The sequence below is a fragment of the Eptesicus fuscus genome, chromosome 7, assembly GCF_027574615.1.
Source record: "Eptesicus fuscus isolate TK198812 chromosome 7, DD_ASM_mEF_20220401, whole genome shotgun sequence".
NCBI classification, from domain to species: domain Eukaryota; kingdom Metazoa; phylum Chordata; class Mammalia; order Chiroptera; family Vespertilionidae; genus Eptesicus; species Eptesicus fuscus.
The window spans coordinates 60,753,202-60,779,056 of record NC_072479.1 but is presented as its reverse complement, the minus strand read 5'-3'; the positions used below and the strand labels follow the sequence as shown (position 1 = coordinate 60,779,056).

The following is a 25,855-nucleotide window of genomic DNA, read 5'->3' as shown; positions in this document are numbered from 1 at the left end:
AAATGACCTGACCATTAGAACCTCAGTTCTACTCTCTGACCTAGCCTAGCACAAGATTTTCCCAAGAATCCCATGGAGTTCTGTGTGATTTGAAACAAGTGTACACAAGGAAGGGGATTTTTTTAAAGTCTAAAGATGCCACAAAACATTCTTTTCCTCCTCTGAATTTTGTGGTCTTTATTATCAGCACCACCTTTAGGGTATTTGAAATGTTTGGCTTTGAAGTATAGTTATAGTCATATGTTTTCTCCATCTAAATTGTAATCAGCCCAGCCCCTGTTTACTTTCACTTCAGATCCAGAGAAAACACCAAGGGGTTTTTATTGAGCACTGACCTATGAACCAGAAGGTCATGGGTTCAACTCCCGGTGAGGGCACATGCCCAGGTTGCTGGTTTGATCCCCAGTTGGGGGCATACAGGAGGCAGCCAATCAATGATTCTCCCTCATCACTGATGTTTCTATCTCTCCCTCCAGAGGAGCCCTCTTTTTTAAAAAAGAAAAGAAATTGTAATCAATTGGAAGGCAAGGCCTTTGTCTTCCACTTTTTTGCCCATGGAAGGCTATCCACAGAGACTTGCAAAAAGTAGGTATTTAATAAATATTGGTTGATTGACCAAAGGGCATGGAAGTGATTATTATCTGTGAGGAGAGAGGGAAAAGACTTCGGAACAACTACATTTTGTTAATGACAAAGTTTTTGTGAAACAGTTTAAAATGTTTTTAACAAAGAAAAAATGGGAAATATTTGAGGTAATATTCTAAAATAAGAAAGAAACGTAAAAGTACAACTCTGGAGTCAATTATATTAAATTAGAAAAGAATCCAAAGTTTGCACCAATGACACACAATTATAGGGAAAGAAGCAGATTTGAGTGCAAAATGAATTAAAAATTTTAGTAACTGGCCATTTGTGACAACTGAGAAATAGATTTGGGCAAATATATATTGAGACCACAGGACAATTCTAGGATGGAAGAAGAAAATAATGTAATATTTGTAAATTCAACAATGATCAAAGTTTTGGCTGTATATGTCAAGCATATATCAAAATCTGTAGAGAAAATATAGTATGTAGTATCAGCCCTCTATGTGTAACTATTTAGAATCTGTTATCTCTATATATAAAAGCCTAAGCATGAATGACCAATCAACCAGTCGCTATGACGACACACTGACCACCAGGCGGCAGATGCTTCCACAGCCAACCACCCTTGGTTAGCCAACCACGCTTGGTTGGCCAACCTCCTGCAGTCCCTCCCCCTGGCCAGCAGGCCCCAGTCGGCCAGATTGCTGGCCAGGCTGAGGGACCCCACCCATGCACAAATTCATGCACTAGTTAAACTATAAGTTCCTTGGGGGTAAATATAATCTTATTTTCAATAGTGCCTGGCACATGATAGGTTCTCAATAAATATTTGTTGAACCAATGTAAAGCTTATTACTTTGGATCTTAAAAAAATTCAAGACTTGTAATTAAACAACATTATGCATATGATGATTACTAAGGGAAAAATCCTAAAATTATTTTGGTCATTTCATATTATATCATTTTTGCTTTTTGTGATAGAGTATCCCCTCATACATTATGTAACATACTACAAACGCTAATAGTTTCTATTTTGCTAATCACTAGCCATTTCTGTTTAAATATATACAGTGATAATTAATAGAATGCAAGTTAAAATTATTCAATTCATAGGTACCAATGATTCAAATTGGGAATTCTTCTCCCCTATGTTATTATGAATAAGCTTACACACTTGTTTATATGTCTCTCTAAAATTTCTAGATAGTTTAGAATTAGCATAATCTGTCCAACAGCCGCTAAACTCCTCAGAGACAAGGGTCAGTATCTTATATTTCTTTGTTGCAAGGAAAGCGCAGAGGTGCATTTGAATCAGAGATTCAAAGAATGGGGACAGAAGACAGAGCATCTGAAGTGGAAGGCTTACACCGAGTGGTCCTGTTAACCGATTCTGGGGCATGATCATCTGAAGATGCTAAATAAACCCTGCAATCATTGTGGGGGGTGCTCATGGAACTCCTAACTCAGAATATGACCAGGGGTTCTCTGCTGCTGCCTCCAAGTTCCTGGTGAAGAGTGAAACTCCGGGGCACACTGACAACATTCACTGTCAGGAAGGGTCCCGGAAATCTAAACGCGACCTATCTCCAGTCAGCAGCCATGCACGGTCTGACCCCCAAGTGACTCCTTTTCTCCCCTGGAGCTGAAAGCCCTCTTCCCCCATTTACTTTCACTTCAGATCCAGAGAAAACACCAAGGGGGTTTTATTGCGAAGCTAGAAGCGAAGTCGGAGGCGACACTTCATAGCTCTGGTGCTTCCACGGGGAGGGGAGACCCTCGGCCCAGCCAGAGGAACCCCCAACCCTGCCGCACCTGCTGGGGAAGGGCTCGCGGCAGCTTAGTCTCGCCGAGACTAGCGGGCGGAGGGTAAGGGTACGAAATGCGAGGACGTGAGGTGTCACTTCCCGCAGGTCTTCCCCTCAAACTGCAGCAAGCCTGGCAGGTCTCCTGGAGTCGGTACTTTGAGGGGGTCGCATAAACGGAGCCGCGGGAGCCCCAGAGGCAGACCAACCCCCTCCCTGGTCTCCCAGAGGCCGGGACGAGATCTCAGGCTCGAGGGCTCGCGGACCCCGAGCGGAGAGTGGAGGAAGCGTTACCGGGCTTGGCGCCCCGGGTTAGGGAACCTGGATGCAAGCATTCCCGCAGCGAGGGCCGCACTCACCGAACCGGGGGGGTTGAGCTGGGTCGTGAGAGCGGCTGTCAAGGAGTGACCCGGAAGCAGAAGTTGTCACCAGAGGGCTCCCCTGTTTACAGGACTTAAAGAGCGACTAGGAGAGCGCCTGCGCACCGACCAGGGTCCGTAGGCGGGCCGCGCCTGCGCAGACTCGTGAAGCACCGGTCCTTCCCAGGCCTAAAGCACCCGCCGCTCTCTCTGCTGGTCCAGAGGCTTTGCGCGCAGGCGCAATGTGGCGCTTAAGGCCGCAGCCGCGGGGCTCGGTTCCTCCGCCGCCGGTCCACCGCGGTGGGGACAAGCTCATTCACTGGCTGTTGGACCCACTCTGTGGGGCCGCACCTGCCTAGCTGTGGCCTGCAGTGGATCCATCCATGCCCCCCGCTGCCTCCCACTGCTCCATCCGTGATCAGTCCTGAGCACCTCGTTCCCAGATTATTCCCCAAGTCGCCACACTAGCTCAGCTGTCTAGGAGACTGACCAGTTAGTAAGAAGTGTCTTTGGCTAATAAAAGAGGCTTCCAGAATTATTCATAATATTGGAACGCATTTATGCTCCTCGGAACCCTCCTGAATATTGTCAGCCCTCACTCAGAAGGAGCTATACCAAAGGTAAACCACCACCTAAGACAGTGTGATGGGCAACCTTTTGAGCTTGTTGTGTCAAACTTCGCCAAAAAAACTGAGCATAACTCGGGTAGTGTGTCACTTTGAGGAAAAAACTAACTCCAAGACTCTAGTCGCAAATGTTTCATCCTCAGGAGCAGCAAATGTTTCATTCTCGGCATGCGGCCGCGTGTCATCAGAAATGGCTACGCGTGTCAGTGCTGACACGCGTGTCATAGGTTCGCCATCACTGAAGAGGTGCAGTAGCCCAAATGTTGAGGACTGAAGAAGAGGTACATGCTAATAATAACAGGTCCCACCAAGAGAGATGCAGATGCCTGTGATGTGCTTTCCATATAAAGCATAGACATTTCGAAGCCAGCAGCACGTAGTATAGTGATGCATACAAGAGTGAAGCAGCCGACACAGACTGTCAGTGCTGTGGTCTACTGGCAGCCTTTTTAACCAAGAGTGCCCCAGCACCCACTTGCCAAAGCTTGTTCTTAGCAACAATATTTAAAAGTAAAGCAGGGCTCAGACCATCCATGTACAACAGTGAGGGGGTGGTGAACTGGAAAAGCTCACGCCCAGTCTGTGTGCCTCCTCTGAATTCCAAACGCAAAAGGGTTTTGCCATGCAGAAATGTCCCTCACCTCCTCCACTCTGCTATGGTGAGATTGTCTAATATTTAAAAGAAGCTGAGCCCTGACCAGTTTGGCTCAGTGGATAGAGTGTCAGCCTGTGACTGAAGGGTCCCAGGTTCGATTCCGGTCAAGAGCATGTACCTTGGTTGTGGGCTCATCCCCAGTAGGGGGTGTGCATGAGGCAGCTGATCGATGTTTCTCTCATAGATGTTTCTAGCTCTCTCTCTCCCTTCCTCTCTGTAAAAAATCAATAAAATATATATTTAAAAAATAAATAAAAGAAGCTGAAACCCCAGATTTTTAAAAAGTGAATTCTCCCAAATTGCAAGTGTTGGCAACTTTTCTTTTTCTTCTTTTTAAAAAATATATATTTCTTCATTGATTTCAGCGGGGAAAGAAGAGGGAGAGAGAGGTAGAAACATCAATGATGAGAATCATTGATTGGCTGCCTCCTGCACGCCCCCTACTGGGGATAGAGCCTGCAACCCGCGCATGTGCCTTTGGCCAGAATCAAACCTGGGACCCTTCAGTCCGCAGGCCCACGCTCTATCCACTGAGCAAAACTGGTTAGGACTGCAACTTTTCTTTCTTTTTTTTAAAAGAATTATTTTTAAAAGCAGGCAACATTCAGCCTGCAAACCACCAATTCCAGACTCAGGATTAACGGCAGTTTGGGTCATTGACAGCTCTGTGCGGGCAGTCCTCTGGGAGTGAGTCTGGAGACTTGTTTTGAAGTAATAGCTACACATTAACTCTGTTGTTTTTTAATTCATAGGTTTACTTGGGAAAGTTTGAATGAGACTTTATGGAAGCTAGAGTTTCTCACCCCCACCCACCAAACTGCTAAAAGGCATTTGGATCAAATCACTGACCTGGAAATGGTTTGATTCTATATCCATTGCTTCTAACCTAGAAAAGTATATTAGGGCCCTAAAGAACATTAGACCTCCAGACATAGGATCATGCTGATCCAAAATAAAGGAGTTATCTGAGAACCTTAGTCTTTCCTGACCACCAGCAGGGACGATCATAAGAGAAATCAAACCACCTGCATGTCCTGTCCAGACCTAACCTCATTTCAGTCAGTATCTCTCAAATTCCCATTTTCGTGTCCAGAACTGTGTGACTCACATGAACACCCCAGTGATATATTCTCCCCTGAACCCTTTAGATCCTCCTTGGCTGGGGAATTAATGAGATGAGAGGCAGCGATGTAATAAATACCGTGGGCTCAGGCCTGCTAAGTCTTCCTCTCTCCAGATCAAGGTGATGCTCTGACTGGCACCACCCATGCCTTTCTCAAAGTGGAGCACAGCTTCACACAACTGACCTATTGAGGTTGACTGCCTCTCTGGCCTTCATTTTGTTAAGTCTAGCTCTAGTGGCTCTACTGCTCGTCTAAGAGAATCCACTGCACAAAAGAAGAAGGCCCTGCCTGTACACAACAGAAATGATAGAGTCAGAAGGACTCAGCACAAGAAAGTAGAACATCTGAAGGGTGGCATCCGTCCCTTCTCTGAGGTTCCATGCTTTGGCAGCTCTTGTTCAATGTCATGTGCCAACCAGGATGATAGAAAGAAAAAGCATAATATAGAATACCTAGATTTTTGCCCTGGCTCTGAGATTGATAGTTATTTTGTTCCATTTGGGGGGGGTAAGGGGAGAATCAGTATTCTCATTTGTAAAGTGAGAGCACAGGCTGAAGTAATCTCTAAGTATCCTTCTATTTCTATAAATTCTGAATCTACCTAATTCCTAAGCAAAAATTCCTGCTTCCAATATTTTTATTCCCTAGTGACTATCCGATAGGGGCTTAATCACAAGGAACAAAAACAGCCTGTAATTATTGGAATCGAGATTCTAGGTCAGTGGTCAGCAAACTCATTAGTCAACAGAACGGCAAACCGCGGCTCGCGAGCCACATGTGGCTCGAGAGCCGCAGTTTGCCGACCACTGCCCTAGTCCAAATAAGAACAGCTTTATGGCTGTTGTAATACTAATATTGTATATTAATGGGACCTGTGAAGGCTTAATTTTAAGATGGCCAAGTCTACATAGTTTCTGTTACATTTTTGTTTCTTCTGGCTCCTCATTTCTAAAACAGGGTAAAGACATTGGTGATATCCAGCTTCAATTTTTAATGTCATACAAAAGATAAAATGTTTAAGCATACAAAAAAGCTAAAAAGCATAGTATGGTGAACTCATTATATCCATCACCTATGTTTAACACATTAACATTTTGCTAAATATTTTAATCTAATTTTTTCTCTGTTGTTTTTTTCCAGCTTTAGGGTTTTGAAATGAAATACTCAAACAATATCTGCAGTTCTCATGGGTTTGAGGCAATTTTTTATGAGGTTCGATTTGACATCGCATCACTTTTCTACAAACCTAAGCTATCTCATGTTTATTTATTCATCTCTTCCTTGAAAAAAGATGACATTTTCCCTGTGTTGTGTCATCTCTCAAAATTTCTTGGCTGATAAATGCTAGAGTATATAAATTCTGGAAAACTCCAAGCATGTTATAAATATAAGAATGATTAGTCTCCCAGGGAGTGATAAAATAGGCTGTCTATACAGATTATTTTATAGTGTTTCTGAGAATCTACTGCACAACCAAAAGAGAGTTCAGATCCATTCATTCATCCATTCATCAAACATTTACTGTGCACCTACTTTGTTCAAAGGTCTGTGCTCAGCAGGCAGGGAAGATAAAGATGGAAAGATAATTCCCTTTCTATCAAGGGCTGGGAGAGAGAATTGCAAATGGTTAATTGCCATTAAAGATGATTATTTCAATGAAGTTTTTATGTAAAAAGTCAGTGTTGAAGAACAGTTCTACTTCATGGTGAGATCAAGATAGTGTAGAGAGAGAGGGTCTGTGAAGATGTTTCTTGGGGAGAAATTTATTTGTGCTGTTGAGTTCCCACTCTCCTCATACACAGAGAAAGAGACAGTACTTGTGCTGTACCCTCTTCTCAAGTATAAAGAGGGGCTTCTGTGGGACTAGAGAGCTTGGAAATTGTTCCCTATAGTTGTAAAACACAAGAACTTCACTGACTCTTACCTACAAACTTGAAGAAGGCAGTAGCCATAAGGCAGAGGTGGCTGCATTGGGATCCACCAATACTCCCAGATTTGGTCCGGATGACGAATGAGTAAATGTTTCCCTGGACCAGATGTGGGTCACATAGAGGCAGTCAGCATGGGGTTGCCTTTGGTCTATTCAAATGGGCTGTCTGGAGATGTGGAGGGACCCAGTGACCAGAAGTTAGCGATGAACACAGAAATCCTAGAACCTATAGAGGCTGTCACAACAACCATCTGTGTCTATCTAGGACAGAGGGACTCAAGTGAGAGGTCTCTGATGATGGTAATCTCCAAAGAACCTTTAATAGCACTCTACAAGAAAGTCAACTTGAACCATCCAGGTAGTACAGACCATGCTATCAAGACAGATCTGCCCTACCCCCTCAGCTGTCCAGCCCCCTCCCATTTTTACACAGCAGATCAAATAGTTACCTAATGGGGGTGGAGGTAAATTGGGGAGAGCTGGAGGCTGGCAGCCACTAGCCACAGAAGGCCTTGTGCAGGGGAGGGGGAGAAGGAGAAGGCTTAGATTGGTACTTCAGAATGAAGACTGAAGTATTTGGTTACCATCTTGGACTGGAAACATTCTATTTACTAAATTAAGACTCTCTTTTTTTTAGTTAAAGCAACTGTCAATTATAGAACAATGAACTAAAAAGTCAAGGAATCTGCTCAATTTTCCATTCAGGGGCATTGGAAGATTATCACCTCCCAATCACCATTTAAACAATATAGTAAAAGCCAAAAAGTAAAATTGTATTTTGATCATATCCCATGGATCTTGCATTTAACATTCCAACTTCGTCTTTATATATTTCAGTTTATTTCTGTTTTTCATATTTTGATTATAAGTAATTCCATAAGTTTTTTTATTTATTTTTTATTTTTTTAAAATATATTTTATTGATTTTTTTACAGAGAGGAAGAGAGAGGGATAGAGAGCCAGAAACATCGATGAGAGAGAAACATCGATCAGCTGCCTCTTGCACACCCCCCACTGGGGATGTGCCCGCAACCAAGGTACATGCCCTTGACCGGAATCAAACCCCGGACCCTTGAGTCCGCAGGCCGACGCTCTATCCACTGAGCCAAACCGGCTTCAGCAGTTGTTTTTTTTTTTAATGTGTTGTATCTCTATAAGACTTTTTGCATTATTTTTTCTTCTCTCCCCTGCTAATTCCAGTTCTGCTCTTAAGCAGTGTTCATTAGATGGTGTTGATTGACAGAGCAACTAGTGTTCCTATTTTCAGACCTTGGCATAAACTTAAACTAGAAATTTGATAATGATGTTTTGCTTGTAATTATTGCTGCTATCACTGTTCAACTTGTGTTAGTATCCAGTCTCCGTGAGTAGAGCATTTGAGCTGTCCCAGGTTACAGATCCGGGTGTCTTGCTCTTTGAGCATTGTGGCTACCTATTGGCGACAGGCCTTTTGGAGTGAAAAACTCCTTTCTTCACCTGCTGGCTCCAAACCCCTTCCTGATTTTGAGTGCAATCCTCTAGAGTGACAGTGTGTGGTGGAGAGGAATTCTGCCTTGCAACCTCTCTAAGTGGTTACAAGAAGCCTCTTATAACAATTTTTTTTCGGGGGGGGGGGGAGGTTCTCGCCAGAGCTCATTAATTATTCTTCTGTCTAAAAAGGCCTCACCTCTCTTCAGGGGCCACTTGACTAATGTTGATGGCAAAGTTTTCCGGACACCTTTCCCAAAGAAAGTAGGAAATAAGTCCTATCCCCTCAGCTGTCCCAAATAAGCATTTCTCCCATCATCAAAGAAAAAGAAAAGAACCAAAAGGAAGTTTGAGATTTCCTAAAGGCAAAGTAGAGAGAGGGGAACCAATCAAAATTAACAGAGTAAGGTGAAAAATAAGATCTAAGCGCCAGACTAGTTGAGAAAAATAAGCTTTCCTTTATTGCTATAATAGTGTATCCTCTTTACTTTGAATTTCTTTACTTTTTAGGGTTATTGCTTATAGCATAATCCCTATTTTAGGAACAATGTAGTATTATGTGAACACCATCAAGACCAAGCTTCCATTTCTGATAGTAGCTCTAGTTACTTGACCTGTCTAAGCAAGTTACATTATCTAAGTTTCTGTTTACTGATCTATACACCAGGATGAGAGCAACAACACATACCCCAAGGGTTAATTTCACAAAACTTAGATTGCATTTGTGGACAGTGGTTTTGTAAATTATACATATGTTAGATCTTATCTATGTCATCTTTGTATTATTTTATACTAGAGGTCCGGTGGATGAATTTGTGCATGGGTGGGGTCTGGCTGGCCCACCCCAATGGGGGCCCATTGGGCCGGGCCAGTGGGGGGGAGGGGCCATGGGCGGTTGGGGTGTTGGGGGCTGATCGAGGACCAGATCAGGCTCATTGGCTGCTACAGTGTGCGTCATAGCCATTGGTCATTCTGGTCATTCTGGTCATTCTGCTGTTCCGGTTGCTGGGCTTATCTATACTAATAAAAGGGTAATATGCTAATTAGACCGGGAGACCTTCCAGGAGACCTTCCGGATGTCCTTCCAGACAAAACCATGGTGGCAGGGCCAAGGCAGAGGCGGTTAGGGGCAATCAGGCCGTCGGGGGGGGGGGCAGTTGGGGGCAACCAGGCCAGCAGGGGGGGCAGTTGGGGATGATCAGGCTGGCAGAGAGGCAGGTGGGGGTGATCAGGTCTGCGGCGGCGGGGGGGGGGGCCTTTGGGGGTGATCAGGCTGGCAGGGGGGCAGTGGGAGGTGAGCAGGCCAGCATGGGGGGCAGTTGGGGGCGAGCAGGCTGGCAGGGGGCATTTGGGGGTGATCAGGCCAGCAGGCAGAATGAGTGGTTAGGAGCCAGTTGTCCCGGGTTGCAAGAGGGATGTCTGACTGCTGGTTTAGGCCCAAGTCCCAGATTGGAGAGGGTGCAGGTCGGGCTGAGGGACCTCCCACCCCCCGTGCACAAATTTCGTGCACTGGGCCACTAGTATATATATATAAATTTGTTTAAGGAGGTTACCAAATGTCTAGTCTTCCCAGTTACATTGTAAGCACCTTAAGACAGGAATTAGATTTCCTGCACTTGCCTCCCTGCCAATGCACAGTCCCAAACCCAGTAGGTATTGGATAAATGCAAGCTGAATTTAACTACAGTGAACTGCCCTCCCAAAGACAGGAATAGTGGAATGCCTCTATGTACTGGGTCCTGAGAAAGAACTCCAAAACACATATAAAAGGAAAATTGAAAGGGAGCTTTGGAAATAGAGCAAAAGAAAAGAGAAAAAAGTTCAGAGAAATATAATGTCAGCCTCTTGAAATTTTTTATATACTTAAACCTTGTCCTAGAGAAAGTAATTCAGCCGAGAAAAGAACAGTATTAATGTGCAGCAGGGGTAGTCTCCCAAGACGTGTCATCAGGATTAAACAAGGACTTCTTTCAGAAAAACTGCTCAGAGGCAGACATGCCCTCAATATTCAAACTCCACTCTTTCTTCTTCCCTTTAACTTTCCCCAAGGCTCAGGGAAGTTTATGAATCACTGTTTTATGTTTTTAAATTAGCTTTTCATCAATGTTTTATTATTATTTGGCTCTATAGTTCACCCATATTTTTCATTACTTGAATAATTTTGAAAGATTTTGAGACTTCATAGAGAAAGGCTATCTAAGGAATTTTTTAAAAATTACAGTAAAAATACAAATAACAAAGTTAATGATAGAATTTAAATTACATATTCATGATACTATTTTTCCAAGAATGTGAGCAGTTATAGCTACATTTCCTAGCAAATCAAGACTGCAATAGAGAAACTCTAGCCGGAAAGATTTAAGATTGTTCAAGGGAGGAAAATTAACAGAGGAAATGCCACTGGTCTGGGACCAGTGGGTGCTCCAGACTGATCTGGAGAATCCTACTAGCAAGAAAATGATTGAATTCTGTGAATCAATTTCAAGGGCTTGACAAAATAGAGACAGACTAATAGATAGAGAGTAGGCAGACAGCTGTGGGTGGGGAGGGTGGGGGGTATGGAGGGATTGAGCAAAAAAGAAAAAAAGAGAGAACTTAAGACATGGACAACAGTATAGTGATTACAGGGGGTAGAGGGGGGTGAGTGGAGGTGGAAGAGGGCAGAGAGGGGATAAATGGTGATGGAAAAAATTAAATTTAAAAAACACTCAAAACATGGGGAAGACACTGCATCCCAAGTTCTTTTAAAAATTTAAAAATTAAGACAAAAAAAAAATTTCAAGGGTCTGAGTTCTGTGCTATTTCTAGTAGGAGTATGTCTCCCCCTGGAGGGGAAATAGAGCATTTGTCCCTTCAGGCTTCTAGCTCAGAGTTCCATAGTAATTAGTTCTTTGTTCATTCATTCATCCATCCATTTATTCAACAAATACTTGTTTCTTATGATAGATGCTGAATATTCAGCTGAAAATAAAATCAACATAGTCCTTGCCTCCAGGGAAATTCTACGTTTAGTGTGGGAAATAAACATTAGATAAAGAATCACCTGTAAGTCTAAAAGATCACAATGGTAATAAGGAAAAGTTTGGAGGGCAATATGGCTATTCAGTAGAGTACCACAATCATACTAGGAGGTCAATGAAAACTTTCCTGAGCACAGACCTCAAAAAAGAATAGATATAACCAGATCAAAAGTGTGGAGGAGGTGCAGGGAGTAGGCTTTCTAGCAAATGAAAAAGAATATTCAAAGACTCCAAGAGGAAAAGAGCTTAGGAAGTTGGAAGAAGAGAAAGAGGCCAGAATAAGGAGGGAAATACAAGTTGAGGCTGGATGCTCCAGATCAGGCAGGGTCTTGGGGGACATGTTAAGGATTCTAAACTTTATCCATAAAGAATAGGAAGCTATTGATGGGTTTTATAACCACAGTTGTGTTTTAAAGGATCACTTCGATTTTATGATAAAGAATGGATAATAGAAGGGGAAGATCAAAGAGTAAAATGGGAAAAACAGAAGTTAGGTGATCTAGGCAAGAAATAATGGGGGCTTGTACTAGGCTAGTGGCTATAAAAAGGAAGATATATGGATGAATTTGAAATATTGTAAGGTAAGAATTATTAAAACTTGGTGATTTATTATAAAATGAAAATGAAGGTATACAGATTGCCAAGGATGGTTCCTAGATATTTTCTGTGAGCTCCTGGATGAACTGAGAAGCCATTTACAAAGAGGGGAACTGGAGAAGAAATGTGTGTCGGGGGATGGGGGGGGCGGGGGACAGGGGAGGAGGGAGCTGATCAAAGATCAGTTAATTAAATATTTATTGAGGTTACTACTATATGGCAAGTATAGACACTGAAAGTTAAAAAGTAGAGGCAATATGGGATCCCTATTGGCCCAAATCTTTTGGATAAAAGAGTTATCCTTTGATAACTCTTGTTGCCATTAATAGATTACTTCAATATAATGTATCTATGCAAGAATGATCAATGTCCAGCAGGAGCTCAGAAAATATATATCTTTGCACAACCTGGGGGGGTCAGAGAAGAATTTTTAGAGGAGATGATAACTGAACAAAGTCTAAGGATTAGAGGGAGTAAATATGGTAACAAAAGTAGAGAGGGTTTCTCTCTGCACCCCTCTCCCCTCCTCCCCAGAAAAAAAGAAGCCATTCTGTTGAAAACAATAAATATACTGACTAGATTTATTTTTAATCTCCTTAAAAGTATCCAAGTTAGTTTCAAATAGGATTCTTTAAAGACCTATAATCCAAATTCTATTCCAAAGCACAGGAAAATGGCAACTTCAAAAATTCTTTAATAAAATAAATATAATATTGAAATTAAAATTTGAGATTGTACAAAAGAGAACTATATGCCAACCTCATTCATTTAACATCAATGCAAAAAATCTTAAATAAAATATTAGCAAATGGAATCAAACAGCATGATATATCCTGACCAAGTGGAAATTGTTTCAGAAATGCAAAAATGGTTAAATGTTAGTAAATACATTAATATATTTAATAATTTTATATATTTTTATTTATCATTATTTTTTAATCCTCATCCAAGGATATTTTTCCATTGATCTTTTAGAGAGAGTGGGAGAGGGAAAGACAGAGAGAAACATCGATGTGAGAGAAACACATTGATTGGTTGCCTCCCGCATGAGCCCCAAACAGGGCCTGGGCTGGGGAGGAGCCTGCAATAGAGGTAGATGCCCTTGACTGGAGGCGAACCCAGGATCCTTTGATCTGCAGGCTGACACTCTATCCACTGAGCCAAACCGGCTAGGGCAATAATTATATATTTTTTTAAAGTTTTGCAATTATCTCCATAGTGCTGGAAAAACATTTGAGAAAGTTCAAGATGTATTCCTAATAAAACAACTTTCAAAAAAAGAATAGAAGAGCATTTTCTAAGCATTGTAAAGCATCTTGCTTATCAGCATCTTACTATTTTCATGGGGAAACACTGGAAGGATTCCTGCTAATGTTGGAAACAAAAGCATGTCCCTATTAATATCATATCTAACATGGTGTTGGAAGTTATTTGTCACAGTATTGCTACAGAGAAAACAATTAATGTATGAGAATTGTAGATAACATGATGGTGTGTCTAGAAAATGAAAGCAAATCAATAGAAAAACTACTGCAAAGAAAAAGATGATTCAGTAAGGTAGCAGGATATAAAAGCAATTTACAGAAGCCTTCATAGATACAAGGAAGAACCAGTTAGAAGATTAACATAGAAGAGAACATCAACATCCCAATTGTAATAGAAACCATAATTACAAAACTCCTAGGTATAAAATTAATAAGAAATATGTAAAAACCTAGCTGTAGCCGGTTTGGCCTGTGGACTGATGAGTCCCAGGTTCGATTCCGGTCAAGGGCACATACCTTGGTTGCAGGCTCCTTTCCCGCAGGAAGCAACCAATCGATGTGTTTCTCTCACATCGATGTTTCTCTCTGTCTTTCCCTCTCCCACTCTCTCTAAAAGATCAATGGAAAAATATCCTTGGATGAGGATTTTTTTTTAAAAAAGAAAAAGAAATATTTAAACACCTGAGAAAACTTTACTTATAATACTCCCCAAAGACACAAAAGTGGAATCAAGCAAATGAAAGATACAAGTGAATTTGTTAATTTAATAGAATTTCAATAAAAATTCCAACAAGTTTGTTTGTTTTTAGTTAGACTAATTAATTTTTTTATTTTTTTATTTTGAAATAATTATAGACTCACAGGAAGTTATAATCTTTGCCCAATTTCCCCCTATGGTGACATCTTGTATAACTATGTATAATATCAATATTAGGAAATTGTCATTGTTATAATTCATAGGGCTTATTCAGGTTTCATCAGTAATATATGCACTCATTTGTATGTGTGTATATATAGTTATATAGAATTTTGTCATATGTGTATATTATAACCATCACCATATAATTAAATCAAGAAACAGAAATCTTCCATTATAAGGCTTCTTTGCATTATCTCTATGTAGACAAATAGATTTTTATGGAAAAAATAAAGAAGAACTTGCAGGAAAACACTAAAAAAGAAGAGCAATGAGGAGGGATTGGTCTTATCAGACATCTAAAATACTATAAAGCTTTCACAATTAAGACAGTGTAGAATTGGTACACGAATAAACAGACATACTAATGTTAAAAGTCTATGTATCAATCCAATACATAAAGAAACTTAATATATGATAAAGATGTACTTTTAAATAAATGCTGTTGAAACCACTGGGTATTATTTGGAAAAAGGTAAAATTGAATCCATAACTTATATTGCATGCCAAGATGAACTCCACATGGATCAATTAACTAAACATAACAAAAACGGAAACCCTACAAACTATAGAAGAAAACATTGGTAGATTTCTGTATAATAGACCTATGGGGGTAGTGGAAAAGCATTCTCATGACTCAAAATCTAGAATCAATAAAAGACTGATAAATTACATCACATAATTTTTAAAAATTGCATGGCCCCAATACCATAAGTAAGACCAAAGAGAAAGTCACTGGACAGAGTTAATCTTCTTAACATATAAAGAGCTTCTAGAAATAAAAAGACAGAAATCCAGTAGAAAAATTAGCACAAGAAATGAACAGATGGCTTTTTAAAGTGGCCCTTAAAACAATAAAACAGACTCAACTCATTTAAAAAGAAAAGAAAATTTCATTACATTGAGAGCATTTCTTACTGTGTTGTCAAAAATCTCAAAGTTTAAGAGCAGTTTGTTGCCAAAACTCTGGGGAAAGAGACTCAGATATGCTGCTGGTGGAAGTATAGAATATTTGGTACTATCTAGCAAAACTACAAATAGATGCATTCACTCTTTAACCAACAGCAATCACATTCTTTATGAATCTATACTAAAAGTACATTTGCACAAACTTGAAATGATACATACACAAGGTTATTCATTGTGGCATTATTTTATGGCAAAAGACTAGAAATATTCTAAATACCACCAATAGTGGGGAGTTGAATAGTCAAATAAACTATTTCTATGTGTTGCTGTAGAATAATTGTCACAGTATATTATATGAAGTGAGGTGCAGAACAGTGTATATGATAGCTACTTTTGTAAAAAACGAAACATTGAAGGGTAATCCAGAAACTAATAAAAATTGTTATTTTAAGAGGTGGGGAGGAGGAACTAGAATCAGGAGATAGGAATGGAAAGGAGACTCTGAGGACGCTAGAATCATGTAATTGTTTTACATACTCAAAAAGTTGATTAAACCAAAAAGAGTACAAAGAGCAATCCCTAAAATCGAAAACAAATAAAATAAATGCAAGTATATATAAGATTGGTAACATAACCAAAGAAAGAATTATTTCAAATGACTTTTAAACATAGGACTTTGTCCTTCTTTAGTGGGATATATTCTAAGAACAAAACAAACTGCAAAGAACTAACTTCATTGTGTAGTTTTATTGTTAGGTACTAATACTGGTATTGTGAAAGTGTTTTATGTATGTTATAAGATAAAGCAAGTAAGTTCAGTGTATGTCAGAAATAATAAAAATGTAATATCAAATAATTTAAACATGTAGTGTTTTAATTAAATGTAAATTAAATATAAGCTACAGGTATTCTGAAGAAGGTAATAATCTCACTGAAGAATATGAACAAGCTAAATAACTTGGAGCTATGGGTGAATCTCTGAGTGAAGAAACACAGAAGACTGATCTTCAGTGGGCCAAGCATGATGATTCCTCAGAAAACTTCTGTGAACCCTGATACTGAATATGTGGATTATTCTTAATTCTAAGCATTACACAGTTATAAAAGACCAGATGCTTGGAAGATAGGGGATATAATAAGAAAATTGTTTCAAGTCATAATGAAAAGACCTTGAAATATTTTGGCTTTTGATCAAAGGAAATGTGAAGAGAACAGTTTTCACTGATGGCTAGGAGGTCTCTGTGTAAAAACAAAAAGGGCATTCTCCAGACTTATATCTGGACTACATGAAAGCATTAATGTGCATTACAGTGCCAGACAGTCTTTACAAGACACCTGTTTGGAAAAGAAATGGGGGCACACATTACAGAATTTCACCAGTGGGTTTGATGGAATTTTGACTGAAGGGGAAAATCCAAGAGAACTTGTATTTTCTCTACTTAAAAGAATTAGGCCTTTATCTAAAGTACTACCATGTGGACACCCAGATTTTCAACTACTCACTAGAAATGAAGTTTAATATTTAGAAAACAAAGTTATTCTTGGAAATATTTCAAAAAGTCAAATAATTTCTTTTGTACTTTTATGAAATTCATTTTTTACTTGGGGTAGAAAAAGGAGCAAGGTAATTATAGGCAGACTTTAGAATGTACTATGGAAATCTTTCTAAAATTATGGATTGTGTTGGTTAGCTTAAATGTCAACTGTGGGAAAATATTCAGACTCAGAGTTTGGGCACTGCTTTGAAGGTCTTGTTTTCAAAGAAATTGACAGCAAATATGCGGAAAGTAGGCCCACTTATGAATACCATCTTACTAGACAAGAAACAGTATCATTGTTTAATGCATTTGGAAGAATTTCAAAAGCATAAAAGAATTGGAAAACTTCAGGAACTTGCTGAAAAATATTCATTACAGAAATTAGCTGAAATGTGCCTATTTCTGGAAATGGAGGCCAAAGAGTGGAATAGCAATGAAAGTTTAAAGTCAAGCTTTTTATATAAAGCTACTTTTATTAGAGGAGAACTATATTGCTTAAGTAAACAGTTTATTTTGTAACTGAGTTTAATTTAAATATATACAATATTATTGTGAGTCAAAGTATTACTTCAATAATGTGATACAAATTTTACAGTTTAATATAGAATAAAATCAAGATTATCAAATTTTAAAATAAATGAAATTAAAATTTTTCATGGGAAAAATATAGCAAATTATAGACTATAAAACAGATTAGAGAACTTGAAGACATAAAAGTAGAAACTATTCAAAATGAAGTATTGAGAGAAAAAAGACTGAAATAGAAAGAGTCAGAGTAAAGTGATCTGTGAGACATATCAAGCAATTTAATATACATGTAACTGAAGATTCAGAAGAGCTGGGGCTAAATATATATATATTATATATATATTTAAAGAAATAATGGCTAGCCTGGCTGGCATGGCTCAGTGATTGAGCGGCAACCTATGAACCAGGAGGTCACAGTTCCATTCCCAGTCAAGGCATATGCCCGGGTTTTGGGCTCCATCCCCAGTGTGGGCTCAATTCTCATGGGGCAGCTGATCAGTGATTCTCTCTTATCATTGATGTTTCTATCTCTCTCTCTCCCTTTCCCTGCCCCTCTGAAATCAATAAAAAAATATATTTTTTTTAAAAAAAGGCTAAAACATTTCAAAAATTTGAAAGTTCAATGAAATCCAGGCAGAATAAATTTAAAGAAAACCATGCCAAGGCACATCATAATCAAATGACTTAAACCAAGGATAAAGAAAAAAATTCTAAAAGCAGCCAGATGAAAAAAGACATATTACAGATAGAGCAGGAATTGGCAAACTATGGCCCATGAGCCAATTAGAGCCCACCTCTTGTATCTGTAAATAAAGTTTAGTTGGAGCGTAGCCCCTACATTTATTTATGTATTTGCTATGGCTGCTTCTGTGCTATGATCTCAGAATTGAGTAGTTGTAGAAAAGACTATATTGTTGCCGAAACCGGTTTGGCTCAATGGATAGAGCGTCGGTCTGCGAACTGAAAGGTCCCGGGTTCGATTCCGGTCAAGGGCATGTACATTGGTTGCGGGCACATCCCCGGTAGGGGGTGTGCAGGAGGCAGCTGGTCGATGTTTCTCTCTCATCGATGTTTCTAGCTCTCTGTCCCTCTCTCTTCCTCTCTGTAAAAAATCAATAAAATATATATTTTTTAAAAAACTATATTGTTTACAAAGCATAAAAGATTTACTACCTGGCCCTTAACAGAAAAGTTTGTCATCCCCTGCTAGAGAGGGACAAAGAAAACAATGCCAGCAGATTTCTTTAAAAAGCTATGCAAGGCAGAAGCCAAGGTTAACCCAGAAATTTTTACCTAGCAAAAATATCTTTCAAAAATAAAGGTGAAATAAATACTAAATAATCAAAAGATAAAATGTTAAAGGAAGTTCTTCAGGCAGAAGAAAAAAAATAATAGATGAAAATTTGAATCAAAAGGGAGAGTGTGAAAGGTGATAAGTATGTAGGTAAAATATTAAAAACATTTTTCTCACATTTAAATTTTTAAACTTTTAAAAAATTTACTGATTTTAGGTGGAGAGAGAGAGATAGAGAGAGAGAGAGAGAGAGAGAGAGAGACTGATTTGTTGTTCCACTTATTGGTTGATTCTTGTATTTGCCCTGGTGGGGATCAAACCTGCAAACTTGGTGTATCTGGACAACACTCTAACCAACTGAGCTACTGAGCTATCTAGTCAGGGCTTTCTCAAATTTTAATCTCTTGAAAATATAAATGACTAAAGTAAAAATAATAAAAGTGCACTTGAGGTTTTAGTATATGTAGAATTAATATGTATAACAACAAAAATACAAAGGACATAAGGGAGGAAATGAAAGTATGTTGCTGTAAAGTTTTTACTCTATTTGAAGATAGACTGTGATAAGTCAAGGGTGTATCTTGTTAAACTCTTGAGCTGCATTGTCCAATAGAGTAGCTACATGCCACACATGGCTATTAAAATTAAAATTAGACAAAATTAAAAATTCAGTTTTTTAGTTATACTAGCTATACTTCAGTATTAATAAACATATGTGGTTAGTGGTTACACATAGCTATACTTCAGTATTAATAAACATATGTGGTTAGTGGTTACACATACTTGACAGTGAAGATATAGAACAATTCCATCTTCACAGAAAATTCTATTGGAAAGCACTGCTCTAAAGTAATAACAACAATAAAAGCAAAAGAAAGAGAAAAGAAGAGGAAGAGTTGAAGAGGAATCATTTAAAAATTCAAGTCTAAATATTGGAATAGAAATAAAAAACAACAGATGAGACAAATAGGAAACAAATAGCAAGAATATAGATTGAAATCCAATCTTACCAATAATTATAAAAAATGTAAATGGTCTAAAACCGGTTTGGCTCAATGGATAGAGCGTCGGCCTGCGGACTCAAGGGTCCCAGGTTCGATTCCGGTCAAGGGCATATACCTTGGTTGCGGGCACATCCCCAGTAGGGGGTGTGCAAGAGGCAGCTGATCAATGTTTCTCTCTCATCGATGTTTCTAACTCTCTATCCCTCTCTCTTCCTCTCTGTAAAAAATCAATAAAATATTTTTAAAAAAAAATGTAAATGGTCTAAACATCCCAATTAAAGGATAGAGATGTTCTATAGAAAACCCACCTTAAATATAAAGGCACAGATATGGCAAAAGGAAAAAATGGAAAAATATATCATTCAAACATTAATCCAAAAATATCTGAAATGCTTCATTAATACCTATTAGAACATTGAACATTACCAGGAATAAAGAAAGGCCATTTCATAATGATCAAGCAGTCAACTCACCAAAATGATATAACAACTTAAATTATTAAAGACATAATAGAAGAGTTTCAAAATATAAGAAGCAAAAGTTAATAGAAATGAAAAATAGATAAATTCACAAATATAGTTTAAACCCAAATATTAAATTTTTACTATTAAATGTAACTAGACTAAATGCTCTAAATAAAAGAGAAAGGCTCACAATGGATAAAAGGCAAAACAAAATGAAATCTGACTACATGTTATCTACCAGAAATACACTTAAAACTTAAGGAAGCTGAGAGTGAGCATAGACTGGGAAAAGACATATTATGCACCCAATCCAAAGGAAAGCAATTATAATAATATCAGTGAAAATGAACTATAAGGCAAAAGCATTATTACTGAACAAGAAAACCACCCAATACTAAAAAATGTTGAATTCGGTATAGCACCAGGATACATACAGCAAAGATTATCATAACTACAAGGACAAATTCACAAACATAGTGGAAGATTACAATAACCCCTTCTAAGTAATTTATACTATAAGTAAACAAAATCACTTAAGATACAGAAGATTTTTATAGCTTATAAATTTGTTTTAAATGTACAAATGGAAATATCTAAACCTTGCATTCAACAAATGCAAAACATGTTCTTTCATGATGCATATCATATATGTTAAAAACATCAACAAAGTCTTATCTATTGGGCAAATTTTAATAATTTTCTAAAGGTTGATATTGACTAGGAAGTGTTCTTAACTACTGAATTTAAACTATTGACCAATAACAAAAAGACCATGCCATGTCTTTTAGAAAACTCCCATGCTTGGAAATTAATAAGTATTTATTTATTTAACAAATATTTAATGCATTCTTATTATAAGCTGGCACTGTTCTAGGCACTTGGGATTATGCCAGAGATAAATTAATAATTAAAAGTCTGACAATACTAAGTGTTGGAGAAAACGTGAAATAATGAGAATGTTTATCCTGTTGATGAAGTGTAAATTATTATAACCACTTTTGAAAACAATTTGATATTCTCGAGTAGAGCTGAAGGTAATCATACCCTATGATTCAGCAAGTCCATCCATATACTATATACACTTTGGAAAAACTTCTGCACCACAAGACATGTACAAGAATATTCATGGCAGCATTGCTAGCAATAGCCTAAATTTGAAAACAGCGGAAATATCCATCAACAGTAGAATGCAAATAAATACATGACAGTATATTCATACAATGAAATACAGTAGAACAACGAAAATAAACAAGCACAGGTACCCAAACAACACTGATGACTTTTATGAATATAATGTGAAAAAGAAGCAAAACACAAAACAATAAATTCTGTTATTCCATTCAAACAAAGTTTGAAAGAATAAATGCATTGTGATGCTATCTATATAATGTTCAAAAACAGACAAAATTATACTATATTGTTTAGGGATTTATAAACATGTGCTTGATAAACTATTTAAAATTAGAAAATTATTATCAAGATAATTTACCCATAGGAGGGAGAAGATTTTGATTCTAGTATAGGATTGGGGGGGGACTTCAGGTGTACATGCATGTTTATTTACTTGTATATATTTGTACTATATTTCACAATTAATAAAGGTAAGAAGCATTTTAAAATGGAGAACAATATGAATAAAGGTATGGAGGCATGAATGTCTGCTGGGGGTATGGGAATTACAAATAGATTTATGCACCTTAGAGGGTAAATAGTGAGGCAGAAAGGGGTGAAAAAAAATGAGGCTGGAGGCTATGGGAAGCCTTTGGGACATTTTAAGCTGGGTTACAAAAAGACTCAAATCTGCCCACCAGCATGGCTCAGTGGTTGAGCATGGATGGACCTATGAACCAGGATGGCACGGTTCGATTCCGGTCAGGGTACAAGCCCAGGTTGCTGGCTCGATCCCTCCTGCAGCCGATCAATGACTCTCTTATCATTGATGTTTCTATCTCTCTCTCCCTCTCCCTTCCTCTCTGAAATATATATATATATATATATATATATATATATATATATATATATTTTAAGACTCAAATCTGAATTTTAGGTAGGTTCTTCTGACTGCTATGAGGAGATGGATGCATGGGAGGAGAGCGAAGGGAGGGGGCAGAGGAAAGGTTGAAAGGGAAACCATTAAAATCCTATAGGCATGAGATAACATGAAGTTTGCTTGTAGAAATAGGGACGAGGAAATGGATGAGAGAGGTAACTGTCGGCATCAGAAATTATGATAATCTTCTTATTTTAAAAAACACACAATCACTCAGGACTCTTCCAACTTTTCATTCGTAGAATAAGAGTATAAGCCAGGAGTTCTTCTCCCTGACATAGAGGATGGAAATACAGGCTTGGCTTCATCCCATTTCAAACAACATTGAGGGTAGGGGAGAGCATGCAGTCCTCTGACCTTGAGTTTTTACTTTCTATTTTGTAAGAGGTGGAGACTTTCATGTGTTTTATAGCAAGCATTCCTTTATTGAAAAGAAAAAAAAAAGCCACCAAAGGGGCCATTAATTGTGTGAGCATAAGCCATAGATCACCAAAGTAGATGGTTGAAATTATAAAAAACAAACAACTAAACTGTTAAGATAAGGAAGAGTTGGAGCTCTGCAGACTGCATGTCCTTTTAGAAAATGTTTCTTTTTCTAGGTATGGACTCAGGCTTCATTCATCCATCCATTCAACAAATATGTATTGAGCCATTGTGCCTGCGACTATTCTACGTGCTGGAGATATGGCAGTGAACAAAACCAAACCACTGCTCTAATGGATCGTATACCCTAGTTGGAGGTAAAAGACAATAAACAAACAGGTAAAAAATATACCATAACAGACATTGATAATTGTTGTGGAAAAAAATAAAGCAAAGTCAAGAGACTAGGGAGTTCTGGAGTGCAGGGGATCCTTGTGCCTTTAGGTAGGAAAGTGAAAGACAATGAACAAACGAACAAAGCAGGCGTCGTGCCTATAAACTGTGAGTAAGTGCCTGACCCACAGGAAACAGAGCTGTTTTCATGCAAGACTTCTTAGAACATGGGCTTCAGAGTCTGGGTGGAAAAGTTGAGGAAAGGGCACTTTTCCTTACGACACTGCAGTACTTTGAAGATGTAGATACACATTTTGGAGACAGCACCTCATAGCAAAAGGGACACAGTAGAAACCACTTTTGATGTATTTTTAGGGCCTCTGAGAGGTATGGAGAGAGCATATGTAGATGTATTAGTAAGAGTGAGATCTACAGCCCTAACCGGTTTGGCTCAGTGGATAGAGCGTCGGCCTGTGGACTGAAGGGTCCCAGGTTCAAATCCGGTCAAGGGCATGTACCTTGGTTGCAGGCACATCCCCAGTGGGGAGTGTGCAGGAGGCAGCTGATTGATGTTTCTCTCTCATCGATGTTTCTAACTCTCTATTCCTCTCCCTTCCTCTCTGTAAAAAATCAATAAAATATATTTTTAAAAAAAGGAGATCTACAAAATTTTGTGTGAATTTCTACTTTAAAATACTACCACAGACTTCTTCAAGATAGGACAGGTGAGAAGTGGCCCAGAAGCTAGCTAACAAGTCAGTATTTTTTTTTAAATATATTTTATTGATTTTTTACAGAGAGGAAGAGAGAGGGATAGAGAGTTAGAAACATCGATGATAGAGAAACATCGATCAGCTGCCTCTTGCACAACCCCTGCTGGTGATGTGCCCGCAACCAAGGTACATGCCCTTGACCGGAATTGAACCTGGGACCTTTCAGTCCGCAGGCCGACGCTCTATCTACTGAGCCAAACCGGTTTTGGCAACAAGTCAGTATTGAGGAATGCTAAATTTCTAAAAATTCTTAAATGGAATGGAAGTCTGTGGCAGACATACCACAGTCCATATCCTGCTCAGATACTTAGACATAATTTTCTCTAAATTGAACTGATACTCTGGGAGAGGCAATTTATCCAGCAAAATTTCCCCATGGTACCAGAAATTATGAGTGTTCTCAGATGGTGTAGCATTATTATTATTTTTTAATATATTTTTATTGATTTCAGAAAGGAAGGGAGAAATAGAAACATCAATAATGAGAGAGAATCATTGATCGGCTGCCTCCTGCACGCTCCCCACTGGGGTTCAAGCCCACAACCTGGGCATGTGCCCTGACTGGGACTCGAACCTGTGATCTCCTGGTTCATAGGCCAACGCTCAACCACTGAGCCATGCTGGCTGGACTGGTATAGCATTATTAATGTCTGATGAGGATTCTGGCAACTTTCTGGGGGCAAAAATATATGAAGAGGATGCAGTGTGCAAGAAGCCCTGCACCAGAGTCTGAATGCCTACCAGTATGTATGTGGCCAATTACCCAACAACACTTAGACTGGAACTAGTCGGAATGGCACAGGATAAATTACTGAATGTGCACTGAAAGGAGAAAAAGCCTCTGCAAGTGTTGACACAAGAGAAGCTATTGCAGTGGGCAGTGCGGACAGGGAAGATAGGGCAAACACCAGCAAAACAGGTTAATTGGAATGACAGGTTATTTTCTGTGGAAAATAAGACTGCATGAGAGGGTGGAAGGTTCCCTGGAATTCTTGTTCTGAGTAAAGTTAACATGGAAGAGAAGGAAATGAGGGTGGGAAGTGTCCTTTAGGACTCCTAAAAGCAGTTTGGGGGCACCGAGCAAGCAACTGGAAGACCAGTTCAGGCCTTAAGTGAGGGGTGTGTATGTGGCTCAACTCCTGACCAAGTCTCTGAGGCACTAGCGGATCTTGATAGTGTGGACAGTCTCTCCAGTCAGAGGCTCATAAGGGTTCAGGGTCCTTACAAACTATCAGGCCGATGTCTCTTTATAAGCGTGAAGGAGATGAGCAAAAAAGATTGGCAAACCTCCATGAGAGGCAAACCACCCTCTCATACTGAGAAAAGTTAGTCTAATATGCAACAGACAAAACCCACAACAATGAGTATTCTTAGCCTCTCAATATTTCTTACCCTCTAGGAAGGGCCCTCTGGCATTGATAGCTGTGCAGATCAGGGGAATAGAGACGGAATCAAAGGAACTATAACAAGGACCAGGAGTTTCTTCCTGCAGAAGAGAAAAAGAATACATCCAAGAAGTGAAGGGAGGGGGGAGTGAAAGACAAGGGCCAGGCTTGAGAGAAAGCTTGGGGGTGTTTGGGGGGAAAAGAAACAGAATGGCAGACTGCTATACTATAATGTATGAGATGAATAGAGAAGTTTAAGATGTTTGCCTCTATGCCAGGAATGTAACCCCCTGTAGAATTTTCCCAGAGCCTGTAATAAACATCTAAATTGCTTTTTAATTCTTTTTGGCTATTACCTGTGTTTCTTTTGAATGTGATATCATGCTGAACTGGGCCTCAAGACAACTCAACTTCATAAAAGTTGAATTTGGGGAGTATTGTCTGGGATTGTAGGCCTAAGATGCAGCATTATAGATCTAAATGAGTTAAGCCGGCATCTTCATCATGATTGCTGGATTTATAGTGCAAAAAGCACACAAATTATATAAAATCGAGACTGGGGGTAAGGTAGACAACAGGTAGAGGGAAATGGTAGAGATTACTAAGATGTTAACTTTAGTGAGAATGTGATGTTTGGAACTAGGTGTACCTGATGGAGACCTATGTCTATGCAGCATGGCGTCTCATCTCCTGCTTGGCCTATGAGACTGGAATAAGAACTAGAAAAGCGAGGTGATTCCCAAAGGATAGAAAAAACAGCAGAAGAGGATTGTGTAGAGGTTGGTTTTTTTCCTTGCTATATAGC

The 25,855-nt window shown here is 39.0% G+C and overlaps 1 protein-coding gene and 1 pseudogene across 9 annotated transcripts in view; one reads left to right on the top strand and one right to left on the bottom strand.

Annotated features, from left to right (window-relative positions):
• ASB8 (ankyrin repeat and SOCS box containing 8) overlaps window positions 1–25,855 on the bottom strand; it is a 30,972-nt gene that overhangs the window by 4,685 nt on the left and 432 nt on the right. For 3 of the 9 annotated variants that reach the window (XM_028144273.2, XM_054719128.1, XM_054719127.1), the window contains exon 2: window positions 25,058–25,151. The exons of 2 other annotated variants lie outside the window; for them this stretch is intronic. The gene's annotated coding sequence lies outside the window, so the exon portion shown is untranslated. Of the gene's footprint in view, window positions 1–2,684; window positions 2,702–2,749; window positions 2,872–25,057; window positions 25,152–25,855 lie in introns of those variants that run through there. 4 more of the 9 variants (XM_008140608.3, XM_028144272.2, XM_028144276.2 and 1 more) reach the window with 2 other exon arrangements.
• Window positions 7,217–17,181, top strand: LOC103285502 (ERO1-like protein alpha; annotated as a pseudogene).